The sequence below is a fragment of the Oryctolagus cuniculus genome, chromosome 7, assembly GCF_964237555.1.
Source record: "Oryctolagus cuniculus chromosome 7, mOryCun1.1, whole genome shotgun sequence".
Lineage (NCBI taxonomy): Eukaryota > Metazoa > Chordata > Mammalia > Lagomorpha > Leporidae > Oryctolagus > Oryctolagus cuniculus.
This window is the reverse complement of record NC_091438.1, coordinates 89742211-89761831: the sequence shown is the minus strand read 5'-3', so window position 1 is coordinate 89761831 and position 19621 is coordinate 89742211. Positions and strand designations below refer to the sequence as shown.

General features: G+C 37.5%; 2 protein-coding genes across 4 annotated transcripts in view; one reads left to right on the top strand and one right to left on the bottom strand.

The window, feature by feature from the left end:
* ADGRL2 (adhesion G protein-coupled receptor L2) overlaps nucleotides 1-19621 on the top strand; it is a 695256-nt gene that overhangs the window by 447467 nt on the left and 228168 nt on the right. For both annotated transcript variants that reach the window (XM_070078167.1, XM_070078187.1), the window contains exon 4: nucleotides 13003-13044. The gene's annotated coding sequence lies outside the window, so the exon portion shown is untranslated. The remainder of the gene's footprint in view (nucleotides 1-13002; nucleotides 13045-19621) is intronic.
* LOC108177713 (uncharacterized) overlaps nucleotides 1-19621 on the bottom strand; it is a 78843-nt gene that overhangs the window by 28044 nt on the left and 31178 nt on the right. The window lies entirely within an intron of this gene.

The window sequence follows — 19621 nt, the reverse complement described above, 5'->3', positions numbered from 1 at the left end:
GTTTGAATGGATTCATCTACAGTAAAGACTTTTTAAAATAGAAATATTGTTTTAAATTGTGAAGATAATGTCACCCACATAGAAAAGCAATAAACGAAGGCTTTAAAAAAATTTTATTTTATTGGGGCCTGCTTTGTGGCATAGTAGATTATGGGCTCCAGTTTAAGTTCCTGCTGCTCCACTTCCATTCCAGTTCACAGCTAATGTGCCTGGGAAAGGAGCAAAAGTTGGCCCAAGAGATTGGACCCCAGTATCCATATGGGAAACCCAGATTGCAGCCATCTGGGGAGTGAACCAGCAGATGGAAGATCTCTCTTTCTCTCACTCTCTCTCTCTCCATCTCTCTCTCTTTCTCTCTCTTTAACTCTGCCTTTCAAATAGAGAGTTCTTTAAAAATTTTCTTAAGCACTTATTTTATTTATTTGGAAAGTAGAGATCAGAAAGACAGAGTGAGAGATCTCTCATCTGCTGGTTCACTCCCCAAAAGCCTTCACAGGGCCAGGCCAAAGCCAGGAATCCTGAACTCATTCTGAGTCTCTCACGGGAGTGGCAGGGACGCAAGTACCTGAGCCATCAGTTGCTGCCTTCCAGGTTGCATATTAGCAAGAATCTGTAGTCGACTTCAGAACTGGAACACAAGCCAGGCATCCAGTCAGCGATACGGCTGTCCCAACCTGCCACTGATCTGCTGTGCCAAACATCCAGCCATAAAGTTTTTCTTTTTTGAACTTAAAAATTCATTCAAATTGCTCCCCACCTAAACATGTCCTCTCTTCTAACTCCTCAATGGACTGATTGATTCCCTGCAGTCTTTTACAAAATGATTTTGACAAGTAGAAGTTCAATAAAAATTTGACCCAAATATATTAAGGTCAAACAAACAGGATAAATAAAAAATTGACCAGAACAAATGAAATTGGCCACTGCCTGAGACTTCTCACCTCCATTCCTCCCACTGATTCATACTCTGTTCCTGAACCTTACTTCATTTTCCTTGTTAGCTCTTGAATGAACCTGGATTACCACATTTGCTTGCAGATAGATAGGATATAGGTAGATGTAGATTTGATATAGATGTAGATGTAGATATAGATATAAATATTTTTCTCCATTGTTACCTAGTAAATTACAACTAAACATAAACTTCGATTTTTATTTTCTAAAATAACGTGAGCTATAAAGATGTTTTATAAATATTTATTAAACTAAAAATTAAACTTGAAATGAGATGTTTAGGGAATATAATTTTGTGGTTAATTGAATAAAGTTAATTTGTTGAAAAGACTCCCAAAATATATGTGGTTAGTATAGCAGTATTTCCATTATAATTGAGTTTCATATTCTTTTTCAGGTTCATAATTCTTACTATCACTTTTCATTATTTAGTGTAATATGTAAGTCATAGAAATGAGACTGAAATCCATACTGACTTTGGGACTGACCTTATTTTGAATAAATGTTCAATATGAATGCAGTTTCTTATAATTGGCCAATTTCCCTGAAAAGCAAGTAAGTAAAATATATTGATTAATTGAGAACTGCAGTTAATTGGGTTTTTACTAAAATTTATTATACTGCTGTAGAGTGGGCACTCAATAAATATTTGCCCAATACAAGAAGTCTAGTTAGTTAGAGGGTATTTTTTTAGTTTCTCAAATAAAAAGAAAAACTTTTCATTTAAATATGTAATATGCAATTGCACTAGAATCCACACAGGAGATAAATTAGGTATTTCAAAATTATCTCCAGTTCTTTTCATATTCCTAATCTTTTTCATCTTCTCTTGCCCTGCCCCTTCCCTCCCCTTTTCCTTGTTTCCCTTTCTTTTCTGAATAATTCGGTCCTAGACCCATTAGGCGGGAACAATTAGGAGCTTATAGGTAATGTGGGAGGGAAGACGCAACAACCCAAAGAGCAATGATAGGGCTCAAGTATCCTCAACAGGGCATCCCAATGAGGTGGAGTGGTTGGCAGCACCGGGGTATTGATTCCTCACAGGGCACTTGATCAGTTAAGTAAACATGCTAAAATTAATGGGAGATAAAGTTTTCATTGTCAGAGAAAGCTGATACAAATATGAAAATGGAGCCCTTCCATACCAGTTTGGAAATGGAGGTATTGCGTTTCTTAGATATGGATATATAGAAATAGATGCATCCTTTCAGGGATAGATAGATAGATACATACATACATACATACAAACATACATACATAGAAATGAATTTTTGCATACATATATTTCCTTGATTCTGTGTCCTGAGAGCAGTGACACCCTCAAAACAATGGGCTCACCTACCTCCCAGACTTGGGTTTCTACATAGCATTCTCAACTAAAAGAAACCAGGACTTCTGGAGGAAACAGCTAATTCTAGGGCTAGGGGACAAAAAATGAAAAATAAGACTGGAGTTTCTTATTGTGGAAAAGTATGGAAATATTCAATGCGAAAGACATACCTAAGAAAGAAGTTAGGTTAAAAAGAATCACATTGATCATAGCTCTGCCAATTTGATGGTTAAAGTGACTAAAATAACAATAACCACAGATTACAACCATTTAATATAATGGATAACAGTGAGTCCATAGTGACATAAGTAAGCAAATGAAAAATGAATATACTTCCCCACAATGTACTCATAAAAGAGGGAGAAAAGTAATTTTACAGTGACTACCTTAATCATAAGCTCAATATTAACATCACAAATATTGTGGCACCAGATAGGAAGCTATGTGATGAATTACTTTGCAATTTTTCTGCCAAGGATAGATAACCTGAATCTAATCATGAGAAAGCAAAAGACAAGCAAACAACAAGAAACCTCTTATAAAAAACTAACTCATAATCTTTAAAAAAATGTCAAATTCAGATATGGTAGTTGTAGCACACTGGGCTAAGCTACTGTTTGGAATGCCCACATGCTATATGAGTATGTTAGTTTAAGTCCTGGCTACTCTGTTGCCGATTCAGCTTCCTGCTAAAGTGCATGGGAAGCAGCAGATGATGGCTTGAGTACTTGAGTCTCTCCCACTCATACGGGGTACCCAGATGGAGTTCTAGACACCTGGCTTCTGCCTGGCTGTGGGGAGCAACTGGGACTAGACTAAGTTACTCGAATTAAGACTTATTCTATGCATCTGCTCTCCCACAATATGGCGCTGGGAGAGGAGGAAACAGCTTCTACACAGCTGCCTCCAGTTCAACCAATAAACAGCAGGAGCTGCTCCTGATTGGAGGAGAGCAGCGTACTCGGCGTGTGGGTAGCAGAGTTGGGATTGGTGGAAGAGGACTATAAAGGAGGAGAGAGACAACAGGCACCAGGAACATCTAAGGGGAACACCTGAGGAACATCTGAGCAGCCCCCGAGAGAGCTGGCCGGCGGTGTGCCGCTCCCCCGCGGAAGTGGGGAAAGTGGCGGGGGAACCGCCCTTCCACGGAGGTGGAAGGGACGGCAGCCAACCCGGGAAGAACCAGCAGCAAACCCGGGGAGGGCCGAGCAGACAAAAGAACAGCGCAGGGTCCTGTGTCGTTCCTCCATGAAGAGGGGGAGCGACATAATGGTGCCGTGACTCGGATAGGAAACCTAGGCAGGGTCTAGTGTCGCTCCTCCACGAAGAGGGGGAGCGACACCTGGCTATTTTCAAATAGCATGGAAATAACATTTTTCCTGGCTGGGCAAACTTGAAATGAATTTAGAAAAAATAGACCATGGAAGCTGTATACATGAGGAAATCCTAGGATAGTGCTGAAGATGTTGCTACATCTATTCAATGTTATCAATATTGATGCTCAACAAACATAGCCAAAATTAAAAAAAGTAAATTTATGAAGTTGAATATACTATCAAAGATTTATTTGCTCAAAGTATGTTGGTATATTTGGGAAAATAAAATAATTTTCTTTAAAATTAAATATGAAAGTGCATAATTTCAGAAATTATGACATTGAAATATCCATTTCATCAATTTGGAGTTTAAGTATTAGAATGCTAAGGTCACAGAGTAAACTGAAATATTCTATTCATCTTTTTAAAAAAATGTATTATTTATTTGAATGTCAAAGTTACACAGAGAGAAAAGGATAGGCAGAGTGAGAGAGAGAGAGGTTTTCCATCCGCTGGTTTACTCCCCAATTGGCAGCAGCAGCAAGAGCTGACCTGATCCAAAGCCAGGAGCCAGGAGCTTTTTCCCAGTCTCCCACATGGGTGCAGGGGCCCAAGGACTTGGGCCATCTTTTACTGTTTTCCCAGGCCATTAGCAGAGAGCTGGATAGGAAGTGGAGCAGCTGGGACTTGAACCGGTGCCCATATGGGATGCTGGCACTGCAGGCAGCAGTTCTACCCACTACGCCACCACACCGGCCCTCTGTTTATATTTCATTGCTGTTTTAGTTGATTAGTCAAATAATTTCTATCATATCAAACACTTGAAATACCTGGAAAGTTGATATTCTTCCTATTATAGTAAGGGATCACAAAGTTGGAGTATCACTGGAGGGAAAGTGTGGATAGTGGGGGCCCAGAGTTACCTGACTTGTCCTTTATAGAAAAGAGTTTACATGGTGAATGCCGGTCGCCAGGGACTCCCTCAGATCCAGCATGGTGTTGTGCTGATGTAAACCAAGAAATCGAAATGTTTCTTATTGGACTTCATGATCTCTGTCTTTAAGTGTGAGAAAATTAACTTTTCACAAGTATTATTATTTGAAGAAATTTATAGTATTCATTTAAGAAAACACTTAAAAGCCCATGCTACTAAGGACAAACTAGGCTAAGATCAATAAAGCAGGGTACTGAGTTCAAGATCCAACTGTTGTGCCTTATAGCAGTGCAAACTTAGACTAATTAGTTAATGTCCTTGTTCCTCATTTTCTTCATATATAAAATAGAGGGAATAATAACACTCATATTATAGGATAGTTATGAGGATTAAATGAGCAATACGTGTAAATTGTGTAAAGTAGTATCTGAGACATGGAAAACAATAATCATTAATTATTATAATTATTGAACATAAAAAATAAAGTTGAAAATGTCAAGCAAATATAGATGCTATACTAAGAAATCTGATTTCTTAGCAAAGAATTTGATCGCTATCTGAATAAATATACGCTTATTTATTGGTGTGTACTGACACAATATTATGGCACAGATGTACTCTTTTTAAAAAATTCATCTGTATAAATAGGGATGATAATTGTAGTATTTTCACAGCATTGTTATAAGGATTTAAATAATAAAACTCTTAATAATTTTCCTGGCACTACTAATAAGCACTCAAAACACTAGTTGTGCTACTATTGCTAATTATTATTATTATCATGATACTATAATAAGTTCAGAGTTTGAGAGATACATGTAAGGGCATAATTATAATTACATAGTAGAATAAGAACAGGAGAGCTAAGATTCCAAATCTTTTTAAGAATGAGTACAGTTTTTCCAGATGGAGAGATGAGGAAGGACATTCATGGGTTCCCCATGCCTTTCACCTAAACTTGACTTATTTTCAAAACGTCACTAGGCCCACACTCTTGGCAGTTAGAAACTGGTTTTGAATTGACACAAACTCATCAATTAACAGGCAACCGAGAACTCATCTGTGAAACATGCAGATGAAGTATAGACAGTACCCCAGCTGGTTTTCCTGTATCTAGACTCACTTCCTTAGCATAATGTCCATGAGGTTGACACACTAATCTCCCTAAAGTGCAGTTTTCATCACACTGTAACTAGGATGGCTACTGAATGCTTACTTACCATGTCCAAACAACTCCATCTAGTTGGAAGGGTCCCCTGCAGTCTTGTATTTCAGAGTATGACACCAGCACCAACATCACCCAGGAACTTAGTAGTAATAGACAGTCTTACACCTTAATCCACACATACCAAACCAAAGTCTTTATTTTAACAAGATCTCCAGGTATGTAAGTTTGAGAAATTCTTCTATATGATATCCATTAAACTAAACCAAACAAAATCCCTAACCTGTAACACAGCTCATGGTTCTATCAAGAACAATTAAAGCTGTCTGATCTCTGTCTCCAATCCTGCTTCTTGATGATGCATAGGCAGGCAGCAGGTGATGACTTACATCTCTGACACACACGGGAAACCTGCAGTGAGTTCCTGGCTCTTGGCTTCAGCCTGGCCCAACACTGCTGTTGAAAGCATTTGGGGAATGAACCAGGAGATAGGAGATCACTCTCTGCTTTACTGTAACTGTTACTCTTTCTCTATGCCTTTCAAATAGAAAAGAAAAAGAGAGGGAGGGAGGGAGGGAGGGAGGAAGGAAGGAAGGGAGGGAGGGAGGGAGGGAGGGAGGGAGGGAAACAAAGTAGAAGGGAGGGAGGAAAGGAGGGAGAAAAAATGAAGGAAGTAGGTAGGAAGAAGGAAAGAAAGGGAAGAAAAAAAATTAAATCCTTTCACTAATTTCTCTGCATACAAGGCAATCCGTTTGCTCATGTTCTTAGCTCCCCTGGAAATACCCTATTTCCTCCCTCCTGCTATTTAAATCTCATTCCATCTTGAAGGGCAGCCAAAGGTTCCATAGCTTTCATGAAATAAAGTCCATTTAAACTACACTAATCTTCCTGAACACTACTTGCATTTAAGTCAACACCATTTCACTCTTAATCCACACTGGATAAATCCATATAATTTGTACTTTTTTGCACTTTTTTGGTCAAAACTACTTAAATGAAGTAATATTATTAAAATATATTTAAGCTTTTTTGGGCTGGCGTTATGGTTTAGAAGGTTAAACCTCTGCCTGCTGCATCTCATAGAGGCCGCAGTTCGAGTCCTGGCTGCTCCACTGCCGATTCAGCAGTGCTAACGTGCTTGGGGAAACAGAGGAAGATGGCCCTTGGGCCTCCACACCCACATGGGAGACCTGCATGAAGCTCCTGGCTCCTGGTTCCTGGCCCCTGACTTGGGCCTGGCCCACCCCTAGCCACTGCAGCCATGTGGGGAGTGAACCAGCAGATGGAAGATTGATCTCTCTCTCTCTGTTTCTGTCTCTCTCTCCTCTCTCCCTGTATTTCTGCCTTCCAAATAAATAAATAAATCTTGGGGCAGGAGGAAGCCTTTTGTGACATGGAACTGATTTAATATTTCAACTGATAGGGGTTAGACAAAGAGATATTGGGCTTTAACTGTGTCATGTTAATTTTAATTCCTATAAATGACTCTAACTTTTTTAGTAGTCTGTCTTCATTCATTAACAAATACTATCTTATTTGTCCTTTTCTGACTGCTTAGTTTGAGAAATGGCAGGCACTAAATAAACACTTGTGAATTGAAGACGGTCTTCAATCACAGGTTGGGAACTAAATTTACACACATGGAACAACATTGCACAAACGCAGCCCGTTGCTCCTACTGCTACTCATGACATAAGGAAACATTCACGAGTTTGCAAAGACACTTTGGTTCACCAGTAGTGTCTTTTGGATCAGAAAGTTCCTCCAGGGTGCCATGGAAGTTTCGGCTTCTCTGTAGTTAATGTTTGCGTTCACCAGAGACTAGGTTGGAGCACAGCCAACCAAATGGAATTGGCTAGTAAAAGCTTTTGTGGGTGAGCATTCTAGAAACAAGTTTCAAGACCATTTGCTAGCAAAACCTCAGCTGGGGGAATTCTAACCAATATAGAAGTTTCATTTGAAGGTGGAGGGGCAGAGGAGATGAAATTCTTACTGAAGTATCTAATATCTTAAGTTCTGTAATAGTAAAAGGAATGTTATCTTTTCTTGTTTTTGAAAAACGACAAGATTTGCAGAAAGATTTGCTGTGAGCCCCTTGATGCCGTCAATACGATTAGAGTGGGGTCACACAAGGAAACTTCAAAATCAAACCAAGTAAAAGTACTATTTCTAAAAACTAGCATAAAACTAGAAATTTACAAAATGTGATGTTACACGAAGGATGCATATTCCTTGGACAGAAGAATCGGTCATTTCCTTTGATTCGTTATCTTCCAATTAGTGACAACTTCCCTTTAGCGCACTCAGCGATCTTGTTGAAGATGAGCTCCTACACGTGATGTGCAATTTTCTCTTCAACTTTTAATTTCTCTGGATACAGAAGAAAAACTCTGGTCCCTTAATTGAGCAATTATTATTTCTTAAGTGAATATAGAGCTTGATGCTAGTGCCAAAATCTTCCTTTCATCCAGAGAACAAGTCTAAGGCGGTAGCATAAGCAAAGCCTGGCAGGACCCCAACTTCAGGTAGAGGAGCCAAGTCAAGACTGAAGGGAGACTCATTCTTCACCTCCAGTCACTCTCTGGCATCTACTGAGGTTCTTGAATGAATGCCAGTTAGGACCGATTTACACGTTTCCTTGGAGGTTTTAGATAACTTCACTAAGAGCAGTTTGTTTTTCTCATTTAGACCCCTTCTCCCAAGTAGATTTCCAAACTTGCTGCTGAATATGCTGTTTGCAGGTCATTACTGGGTTTCCATATTGACATTAAGAAGTGACTCATCTTAACTCTCAGACCTAAATTGGTGGAGTGGTTCTACCACATTTTTTACAATGCTGTCCCAGAATTCAAGCAACAGAAAAGAAAGACTTCATATGCAAACAGTTTGTGAAATATGCCCATGCAATAAACTTACTGCTTCATGGCTTATGTCACTGACAAGCAATTCTACTTATTTTTGTCTGCCCTTATATAAAGCTGGACTCCATTTCTTGGGAATTTCTACCATTTGTTTTCGTTTTCAAAGACACTGTCTCCTTTACATAAAAAGTCCTTCAAATGTTTGAAGATACAATGTATGCTTCCTCTTTATGAATAGGTTTATCTCTCTCTCTCTCTCTCATTCTCTCCCCACCCCCTTTCTTTTATTTATTTGAAAGGCAGAATCACAGAAAGAGAAATCTTCCACACACTGGTTCACTCCCTCAATGGCAGCAATGGCCCAGGCTGGGCCAGGTCAGAGCCTGGAGCCTAGAAATTCAACTGGGTCTCCTCTGCGGGCGGCAGGGGCCCAAGCACTTGGGCATCTTCCACTACTTTTCCACGTGCATTAGCAGGGAGTTGTTTTGGAAGTACAGCAGCCAGGACTTGAGCTGGTACTCATAAGGGGTGCTCGTGTCCCAGGTGGCAGCTTAACTCGCTATGCTACAGACCAGGTCCTAGGTTTCTCTGTCTAATTAAGCCTCTCTTACTCCTTCACCTACTCCTAACGTTATATGGATTCCAAACTTTATTCTTAATGAGAAGTTATTTAAAAACCACTTTTTGAACATTGGATGCTAATATTGAGCTCAATTAAAAATATGTGATTTGTATTTTGTTTATTTTTAAGTTTATTTATTTGAAAGGCAGAGTGACTGGAGATGGGGAGTAGAGAGAGAGAGAGAACTGTGGTTGGCCCATTCAAAGCCAGTATTCAGGAACTTTATTGAGATTTCCCACATGGGTGGCAGGAATCTCAATACCTGGGCCATCATCTGCTGCCTCCAAGGTGAATCAGCTGGAAGCTGAATCAGAATCAGAGGCAGGACTTGATCCCAAGCAGTGGTTTAAGCCCCTGCACCACAACACCCACCCAAAACCTGTATTTTAAATAGTCTTTTTCATGTTTAAGTTTTGGTTGCTGTATTAAACATGTGTAATATATGATACAATCTAGAAATTGCTCTTGAAACTTCAGATTGGTAAACTCAGCTATAGAAAGCATCTTTCTGGTTGCCTCCATTAATGAAAATTTTACTAGGCATTGCTTATTGATGACTGAAAAAAACATGTTGAAATATTACTGTCAGCTATAGATGTAAAAACTTCACTAGAGGACTATCTCAACTGTAGGATAAAATGTTTACTATCTAAATACAAATGTTAGCATCCACTAAAATTTATTAGGAAGATCTTAGATCACTTAACTCTTAATTACAGTTTTAAAAATTTTTATTATACAGAATCAAATTAAAATAGTTACTATTTGCAAAATTCAAAACATTTATGAAAATATAAATAGCCAACACTTTAAATTAGAATCGAAGACAGTGTGAATATTCCTTATGTGCCTACAAAAGTTTTTCTAATCTTTTGCAAGCAAGGTAGATGATTAATATTCATCCAAGTGACATCAACTATTTAACACATTATGATTTCACTTCTCATTAAGATTGTTATGTTACTGAAGCTTGACCAAATTTTCTTCATGCGTGGCCCTCCACTTAATTTCGATATTCTACAGTTTTCCTCCTGGATCAGATTTTGCCTTGTCTTTAATTATTTTCCTTCCTTCTCTTACCTGTATTCAAGAAATAGAAAAAGGCTCTTTGATGTGCCAAACCAAAGTATGTTCAGATAAAAGGTAAATAATTCAATAGACTTGTTGAGGAGGGTTGACATTTGAACACTGGAGGATTCCTTTACTCACCCACTTTCTTACTGAGGTCAGGTGACCTGCACTAGTGCCTGGCTAGAGTGAGTTTCAAATTGATAAAAAGCTTCTAAGAAAGGATTAGTGGGAAAAAATAGCAAAAAGTAACTATACAAAATAAATCAATGAAGTAGGATGGTCCAAACAGATATTCTTGTTAAGTGTTATACTTGTCCAATAATCCTCTCTGAAAATATTTTATATCTGTGGGTGGAGGCAAGTTGCACATTAAATTGTAAGAGGTGTTATCAGATTCATCAGGACTTGGTTGTAAATTTGACTACATCGTTTTGGTTCACAGAGAAATAAGGAGGAAACATCCGATTAAAGTGTGCATTGCTGCTGAAGCAAATGGAAGTTGCCATAGCAATTGAGATGAAACGTGCAAGAAATGAGATAATTAAATGTAACCCCTTTAATAGTTTTGACAGTCAATGCACTGTCAATAGGAAAAGTTATCTACAGTACTAAGATAAAACACATTCCTCATGGAAAGTCTCCTTCCTAGTAATTTGTTGTTCCTTTCCTAAATACATTGCTGTAGGTATCTAATTTGAATGTTCTCTTTTAATAATCAAATTCAGTTTTGACCTTGGTCTGCAAATGCCTAGAATTTCTGCTGGTTTATTGTATCATGGGAGCAGACATCTATAGGAAAAAACACATTTTCCCCCTTCTAGCTCTTGAAAAAATGTACTAAAGCCAAAGCTGTCACAGTTGAGTTTAGAATTCAATAATATCTAGAACGTGCTGCCCTCTTCAGGAGCTGGTGCTTAAAAATACTTTGATTTTTCTTTTAGCATTTTAGAAACTAACTACGAGTTGTAATATGAAAAGTTCTATTAATAATTCTTTAGGAATAAGTATAACATACAATAAAATATTTCTAAGTTTAAAATGTTTCCATTAATAGTTTGCATTAATCATTCAGTAGACACAAAATTTTGATGTGAATTATTAATATCTGATTAAATAAAAACAATAATTTCCCCTAAAAATTGCATTCATAAGGAGAACTCGGGAATCATCAAGGAATTTCAGATGTTGATATTTAATATCCAAATGTCTAAAGTACAAGTGTCTAAACAATAAAATATTTTCTATGTGGAAATCTAAGTAGGATACCCTACAAATTCTATTTTTCAGCAAAAAATCTTTTTATTTATTTATTTGAGAGGTAGACATACAGTCACAGAGAGGGAGAGACACAGAGAAAGGTCTTCCATCTTTTAGTTCACTCACCAAATGGCCGCAAGGGCTAGAGCTGGGCTGATCCAAAGCCAGAGTTTCTTCTTTGGGGTGTCTCATGCAAATTCAGGGGCTCAAGCACTTGGGGCATCTCCCACAGCTTTCCCAGGCCATAGCAGAGAGCCAGATCAGAAGAGGAGCAGCCAGGACACGTACTGGTGCCCATGTGGGATGCTGGAGCCACAGGCAGAAGTTTAGCCCACTACATCACAGCAAAAAATCTTTTAAAAATTAGTGAACTTCAGTATTAGTTACCTATTAAATTTCCTGGGGCAGGTGTTTGGTCTAGCAATTGAAATGCTGATTGGGACACCAGCTAGTTGGCTCATACAGTTACCCATGTGGGAGACATGGGTTGGGTTGAGTTCCAGGCTCCCCAGCTTCGACCTGAGACTGGTCCAGGAATTTGGGGAATAGGCCTCAGATGCAAGTTCTTTATCTACCCTTCAAATAAAAAATAAAAAGTTTTTTAAATTAATTTCCTTAACCATTATATAGCTTTGACAAAGGGATATGAACTTGCTATGTTTTTCTCTACATTATACCTGAAGAGAATTAAAACAACATAAAGGAGCAGAAAAGAACCAATGTTTAGTAATACTAATTATCAGAATGAGGGAAAAGCACATTTTCATGCATCCTGACATTTTCCTTTATAGTAGAACTATTGACACAAAGAACGATTTTCTATTAATTGCTAAAAATGAAAGTAAATGTTAATTAAAACTTTTTAAAGAACATAATAGGTTCAAGAACAAATACCCTTTCAACATAAAATTTTGTTCCAATCCTTATCATGTGATGTAAGTGAAACTTTGTAGTTCATCAACAGGAAGCAACAAGAAAATGAATAGTTTCTTATTATGGAAAAATAGGAGTTTGTCTATTAATTTTGTTTCTCAGCTCCTACATCTGATTTTAAGTTCAAAATTCTAGACAGGAAATTTATTAACATGTAAATGGATATATTGGTCATTAATGTCGACTTCAGGAAAGCGGACTACCCCTAATTCTCCCTTAAAGTTTATGTTTAGTGTACCATACGTATCCATGAAAATTTCAAAGGAGTTAAAGGGCAGAGTGAATAAACAAATTAACAATTTTCTCTTAATCCTATAACATTTGTTTTGTGGAAACTAAAGTGTTTTATTCTGTATTCGAAAGTACTTATCCTAACACTTGTTTAAGGTAACTCTGTCTAAAGGCGTGTAATACATGTTCCAGAATTCTTAGAACACTGATTTGTGTTTTCTGCAATAGATTTCCTTCATTTTTGTTTTGCTGTGATGCATTACAGTTGGCAGTTAGGATCCCTGTGGATGAAAGTATAGTAAATAATAATATTTTCTTTGTTTTCTAGGGTGTTTATGGCACAATGATAAATTTCATCTTTCCCTGAATGGTAAGTAAAGAATCTTTCTATATTTGATAGTACCAAGCACAAACAAGAAAAACTGAATTGTTATAGTGAAAGTGGAATATCATTTACTAAAAGTATTGAATGATCTGGTAATTATAAGGTAGCTTATACTTTTACAAATAAATGGATGCTGCATTACAAATTCTATGAGCCTCCTAAAGTTCACACCAAGTATGCTACAGGCTCTTCAAAGGGAATATAAGGTTTTGCTTTCTATGTTGGATTGCAGTTGAACATAGCATATTCGACATTTTGTTTGCTGGGGTAATTCACTTTAAAATATACACAGATAAAGACACAAATGTAGTTTATATTCTATGAGCAGACTGAGAAAGCATTTCTGCAATGCATATTGAGAGTGGGTGAGTAAGAGTTCTTTGGAATTTTTACTGTTACATAAAAACTGATTGTAACTTATGTTTGACCAGGGCTTTGCAGCATCTGTGATTTTAAAAATGTTTATTTTCTAAAAGCATACATTATAACTTCTCCTAGGCAAGCTAGCTACTGTATGATTTTGTTTAAATACATAGTTTTGTTGTCATGACATAAAAAGTAATATGTAGTTTTAGTCTTGTTCATAACCTCTTTACAGGCCAAATAATAATAAAAATTAATCTTATTGAATAGGAAAGGTCAGTGTAAAATGATATTTCCCAGCAAGTTATTACTGTGTTTTATGAAGTTCCCCCCCCAACACTTCCCTCCCCCACACTCCACCAGTGGTTCCCAGTGGTTCTTGGGTATCCCTATAAAATGAAAGAATTTCTCGTGCCTGAAAAAAAAAAAAAAAAAAACACTTTGAAATAAACCAATCATCAGAAAGCGTCATGTAGGTGAAAAAGTAGATCACAAAATTACATTGTATGTTCTATACCGGTGTATAGACAGAGACAACTGATATTATATGGTGAACTGAGAAAAAAAAAGGCTCATAAAAGGTACACAGAAGAATGGGAATGAGAGTAGTTTACTATCCTTCTTCCTTCATATTCTGAATTTTCTGCAGTAAATATTTTTATATTCATTATATTCAAAAAAGCATTATCTGAAAAGCCATTCAAAAGAGTACATTTATTAGAAAATAAATGTGAAATGTGTATATAAAACTGGAAAATATCTCTTTATGTCAACTACATAACCAAAATGACCTCACACAAGTAAGAAAACATTGTCTACCTAATCTCAGAGGGAAGCAGAAATGTAAGTGAATAAATAAAGGGTATAAAGTGAGGATAAAGCTATTGCTTTTATTAATTCTTCTCTGATAATCAGTGCTCCTGAAATTGAAGCATATGTGTGGAAAATCAAATAATTTTAGAACAAAAAATTAAAAATCTACAGTTTCACAATGAATTTCAGTATGTAGGAATTTGGCATTTAATTAATTTTTTTCACAAGAAGAAAAGGCCTAGCTAGGAAAAGTTCTATCAAGGTGAGACTTTTAAAATAATGTTTTAACAGTACTCTGGCCTCAGAATCAGCCCTTAAGGCATTCGGATCTGGCTAAAAAGCCCATGAGAGCATTTCAGGCATGGAAAGCCAAGACACTGTGACAAAAAAGAAAAAATTTACCTAAATGAAAGATCTCTGTGAGTGAGATCCCAGCAGAAAGAATGGGCCATCAAAGAAGGAAGTACCTTTCTCTGAAGGGAGGAGAGAACTTCCACTTTGACTATGGCCTTGTCTAAATATGATCGGAGTTGGCAAACTCAAGAGGCTTCCATAGCCTTGGCGGCTCATTACAGGAGCCTCGGGTGATTACTGACATCATAAACAAGAGTGTCAATTGTTAAATCAACAACAGGAGTCACTGTGCACTTACTCCCCATGTAGGATCTCTTTCCTTAATGTGTTGTACTACGTGAATTAACGGTATAACTAGTAATCAAACAATACTTTATACTTTGTGTTTCTGTGTGGGTGCAAACTATTGAAATATTTACTTAGTATATACTAAATTGATCTTCTGTATGTAAAGATAATTTAAAATGAATCTTGATGAAGAAGGGGATGGGAGAGGGAATGGGAGATGGGATGGTTGTGGGTGGGAGGGTAGTTATGGGGGGAAAACTGCTATAATCTTAAAGTTGTACTTTGGAAATTTATATTTATCAAATAAAAGTTGAAAAAATAAAATAAAATAATAAAATAATGTTTTAAGTCAATAGATCAAACTATTCAATAATAATAAAATTTCCTTTGAAAATCTACTGTATAATTTATCCATTTGCAACCTATATCATCTTTGTAATTTTAATGTGAAGAATTATTTTAAAATCCAAGGCTAAAAAGAAATAAAGTATAATAGAAAGCCAGGCAAATATAAAGAAATCTTAGAATAGGAAGTGCTTTAATCACTGTGCACTTACTCCCCATGTAGGATTTCTGTCCTTAGTGTGTTGTACTATGTGAATTAACGGTAAAACTAGTACTCAAACTGTACTTTATACTTTGTGTATCTGTGTGGGTACAAACTGTTGAAATCTTTACTTAGTATATACTAAGTTGATCTTCTGTGTGTAAAGATAAGTGAAAATGAATCTTAACGAAGAATGGGATGGGAGAGGGAGTGAGAGATGGGATGGTTGTGGGTGGGAGGGAAGTTATGGAGGGAAAAGCTGCTATAATCCAAAAGTTGTACTTTCGAAATTTATATTTATCAAATAAAAGTTGAAAAAAAGAATTGCTTTAACCTAAAACAATAAATTTAATGTCATTTATTAAAAGTAATCATAATAAATAAGATAACTGTTAGAATATTTTTGAGATTAAAAGATTCTCCTCAAGAGTAACTTATTATAAGGTGAAAACAGCATCAATCATATATAGTAGTTATGCCTCACTGTCATGAAATATTAGCCATCTGGAACTAAGCCAGTTAATTTCAGAAGAATTTGGGTTGGGGGGAGAACTTTAGTTTGCATCTAATACTATTCATATTACTGCTTCCCAAGTCCTCACTTCTATTCTTGGTTTACATAAAGTTATAACAGAATCATTTCTCTGTTCAGCCACAAATAGAAGGAATGCTATAAAAAGCCAACAGGAGAGAGGAATACATGGAGCTAGAAGCTATTCTCAGCTATTTATCAGGAGTAAGAATCAAAGTATGGTTTGGGGTGAGATACATCATACACTTGAGTTTAAAAATCTGGTCTGGGTGAGCCTTCGGCATAGCTGTTAATATACATTTAAGATAGCCACATTCATACTGGAGTCTCTTGCTCCTGACCCCAGCTGCCTGCCAGTGCAGACCCTGTGATGCAGCAGTGATGGCTCAAGTAATTGGGTTCCTGCAGCCGGCATGAAACACGTGGATTGAGTTCCCGGCTCCCACACTTTGGCTTCAGTCTAGTCATGTCGTCCTAGGCCAGTGAGAGTGAACCAGCAGAAGAGAACTTTCTCTCTCTTGTTCTGTGTGTGTCAGTTTCTCTGCATTTCAAAGAAAGAATTTTTAAATTAATAATTTGGGGCTGGCTCACTTGGTTAATCCTCTACCTGCGGCGCTGGCATCCCATATGGGCACCGGGTTCTAGTCCGGGTTGCTCCTCTTCCAGTCCAGCTCTCTGCTGTGGCCTGGGAGGGCAGTGGAAGATGGCCCAAGTGCTTGGGCCCTGCACCCCGTGGGAGACCAGGAGAAGCACCTGGCTCCTGGCTTCGGATTGGCGCAGCACCTTCTATAGTGGCCATTTGGGGAGTGAACCAACGGAAGGAAGACTTTTCTCTCTGTCTCTCTCTCCCACTGTCTATAACTCTACCTGTCAAATAAATTAAAAATTTAAAAAATTAATAACAAAATTAAAATAAAATTCATGATCTATTAAATCAGTTATATTGAAAGGTTTTTTGAAGAAAATCTATATCCCTTGAATTTTACAATAAAATGATATATCCTTAAACTTACTATACTTAGCTTAAGAAAATATTGTGGTATGTGCTGTCCTTAGAATGAAAAAGAATGGATATGAGGGCGAGCTGGCTGCGACATCTGTCACCCCATTGATCGCCAGGGTTGATTCGGCTGATCTGGCTGGCTAGGCGGGTGTCCCCTTCCTCCCTCACCACTCCATGTGCGTCCCTCCCGAAGCTGCGCACTCGGTTGACCTTCCCCGCTAGAGGAGGACTGGTCTTCGGTCAAGGGTATATGAGTAGCTGCGCTCCCCTGCTAGAACCTCCAAACAAGCTCTCAAGAATGAAAAAGCTTTCAGTGATTAAAGGGGTAAAATTCATTCATTTGTAAATGTCACTTAAATGAAAGCCTTTTCCAAATATGGTTGACAGTCTCATCCGAATTATATTGTGCAATAAGGGTAATATCCACACCATATTACTATTTTTTAAAGTTACCTAAAAATTTAATCTGAATTTTCTGACTTTACTGTGAGTCAGAGACTAGAGAGACAAATTCATACTAATTTGTGTATGGAAATGTGTATTTAATAGATTTATATTGCCAAATTGCTATTATAATATACTGGAGAGTCAAATAATTGTCTTTTAAAAATATGTTTATTTATTTATTTGAAGGGCTGAGTGACAGAGAGAGACAGTGAAATAGCGATATCTTCCATCCACTGGTTCACCCCTAAATGCTGGTAATAGCCAGGGTTGAGCCAGGCAGGAACCAGGAGCACAGAACTCCACCCAGGTCTCCCACATGGGTCCAAATATTGGGACCATCATCTGCTGCCTTCCCAGGTACATTAGCAGGAAGCTGGTTTGGAAGCAGAGCATCCAGTACTTGAACTGGCTCTCCATTATGGAATGCCAGTGTCCCAAGTTGTGGCTTAACCCTCTGATCCATAGCATTCCATAATTTCCTGATTTGCATCCACTTTATAAAATATTTAGGACAGCTAACATATCACGGCATTTTAGAAAGAAAATACAAAATTAACCACCAGTCTAAAACCAAGATCTGGGGCAATGCAACAAATTATTGGATAAATAAAACATCACATTCAAATGATTCTTTTCTGATCTAGAAGCATGCAAATTTGAGAAAAGAGTCAAAGTTCTGAATTACCATGTGAACTGAACTGAAATGTAAATATGTATTTTATTGATATGTGTCTGATACAAATGAACTTTAAAAGAGAATACTTCAGCATTTCATTTTTTTCTGAGATAATGATAAATGCTAACTATTTAGATAAAGTTAATCTTGCAATATAATTAATCTATACTCCAACAAAATAGATCTCCCCTTTCATCTATGATTTTGGCTGTACTTAATGAACAAATGTACTTAATGCAAATTTCAGTGAATAATCACAGCCTCTAATCTTCAGTCAACAACAAAATATACTTTATTTCTGAGGATATTAATAAAAAATTGCTACCTTATTACATTTATGATGAAAGTTCCATATTGTAGTCAATTATAGTCAATAGCCATTTTGTCATCTAACTTTTAAAATTCCACAACTGTTCTCTAGCTTTAAAAAAGTCAATTTTTAGGTCAGATGATAGTAATATAAAAGCATTGTTGATTGGCCAACAGGTTGATTACTTTTAAGATTTTGAAAAAGTAAAGATAAAAATAGTCCTCTCCTGTTCCTTCAGTTAGAATTGCATCCAATTACTCTTGTAGATTATAGATCTCTTATGGGATTTCCAGTTTCATACAACTTTTTGGTTCATTTCACAGGAATAATATTCATCTTAATTAGCAAAAAACAATTGATGGGATTTTACAAGAGGGAGTTCACTTCGTGTGCTGATTACCACCACTGGATCATGTTGGGTTTTGTTTGTTTTTAAAGCCCTGCTTTTAAAGCTGTGAGTTGAATTTGTTATCTGTTAGTGGCCATTCTCTTGGAAGGTGGGATATCTTTCTTGATGATTGACTGGCCCATTTTGCTTTACCTTCCTGATTTTCTAAACAACATCCTAAGTTGGCTTGTGAAATGATTTACTACATTTTACATTGGTTCAAATATGCCTTATTCTGTTTGGTATCAGAACATTAGATAAATAAAAAAGGCATTTCTGGTCAAAGCCAGGAGCCACAGATTCTATCAGATCTCCCTCACGTGTGGCAAGAACTGTGTTCTTGGGCCATCATTCGCCGCCTCCGAGGAAGTGCAGAATATTCAGGACTCAAACCATGCACTCTGACATGGCATGTGAGCACCCCACATGGTAGCTTAACTTGCTGTGCCACAGTGCCTACCCCATATGACTATTCTTTATTTTGTTAAGATTTATTTAATTATTTGAAAGGCAGAGTTACACACAGAGAGGAGAGGCAGAGAGAGAAAGGTCTTCCATCCACTGGTTCACTCCCCAGTTGGCCACAACAGCTGGAGCTGCACCAGTCTGAAGACAGGAGCCAGGAGCTTCCTCCTGCTCTCCCATGTGGGTGCAGTGGCCCGAGGACTTGATCCATCTCTTATGCTTCCCCAGGCCACAGCAGAGAGCTAGATTGAAAGTGGAGCAGCCGGGACTCGAACCAGCGGCCATATGGGATGCTGGCACTGCAGACCGCAGCTTTACTTGCTACTCCACAGCACCAGCCCCTATAATGTGTGTGTGTGTGGTTTTTTTTTTTAAT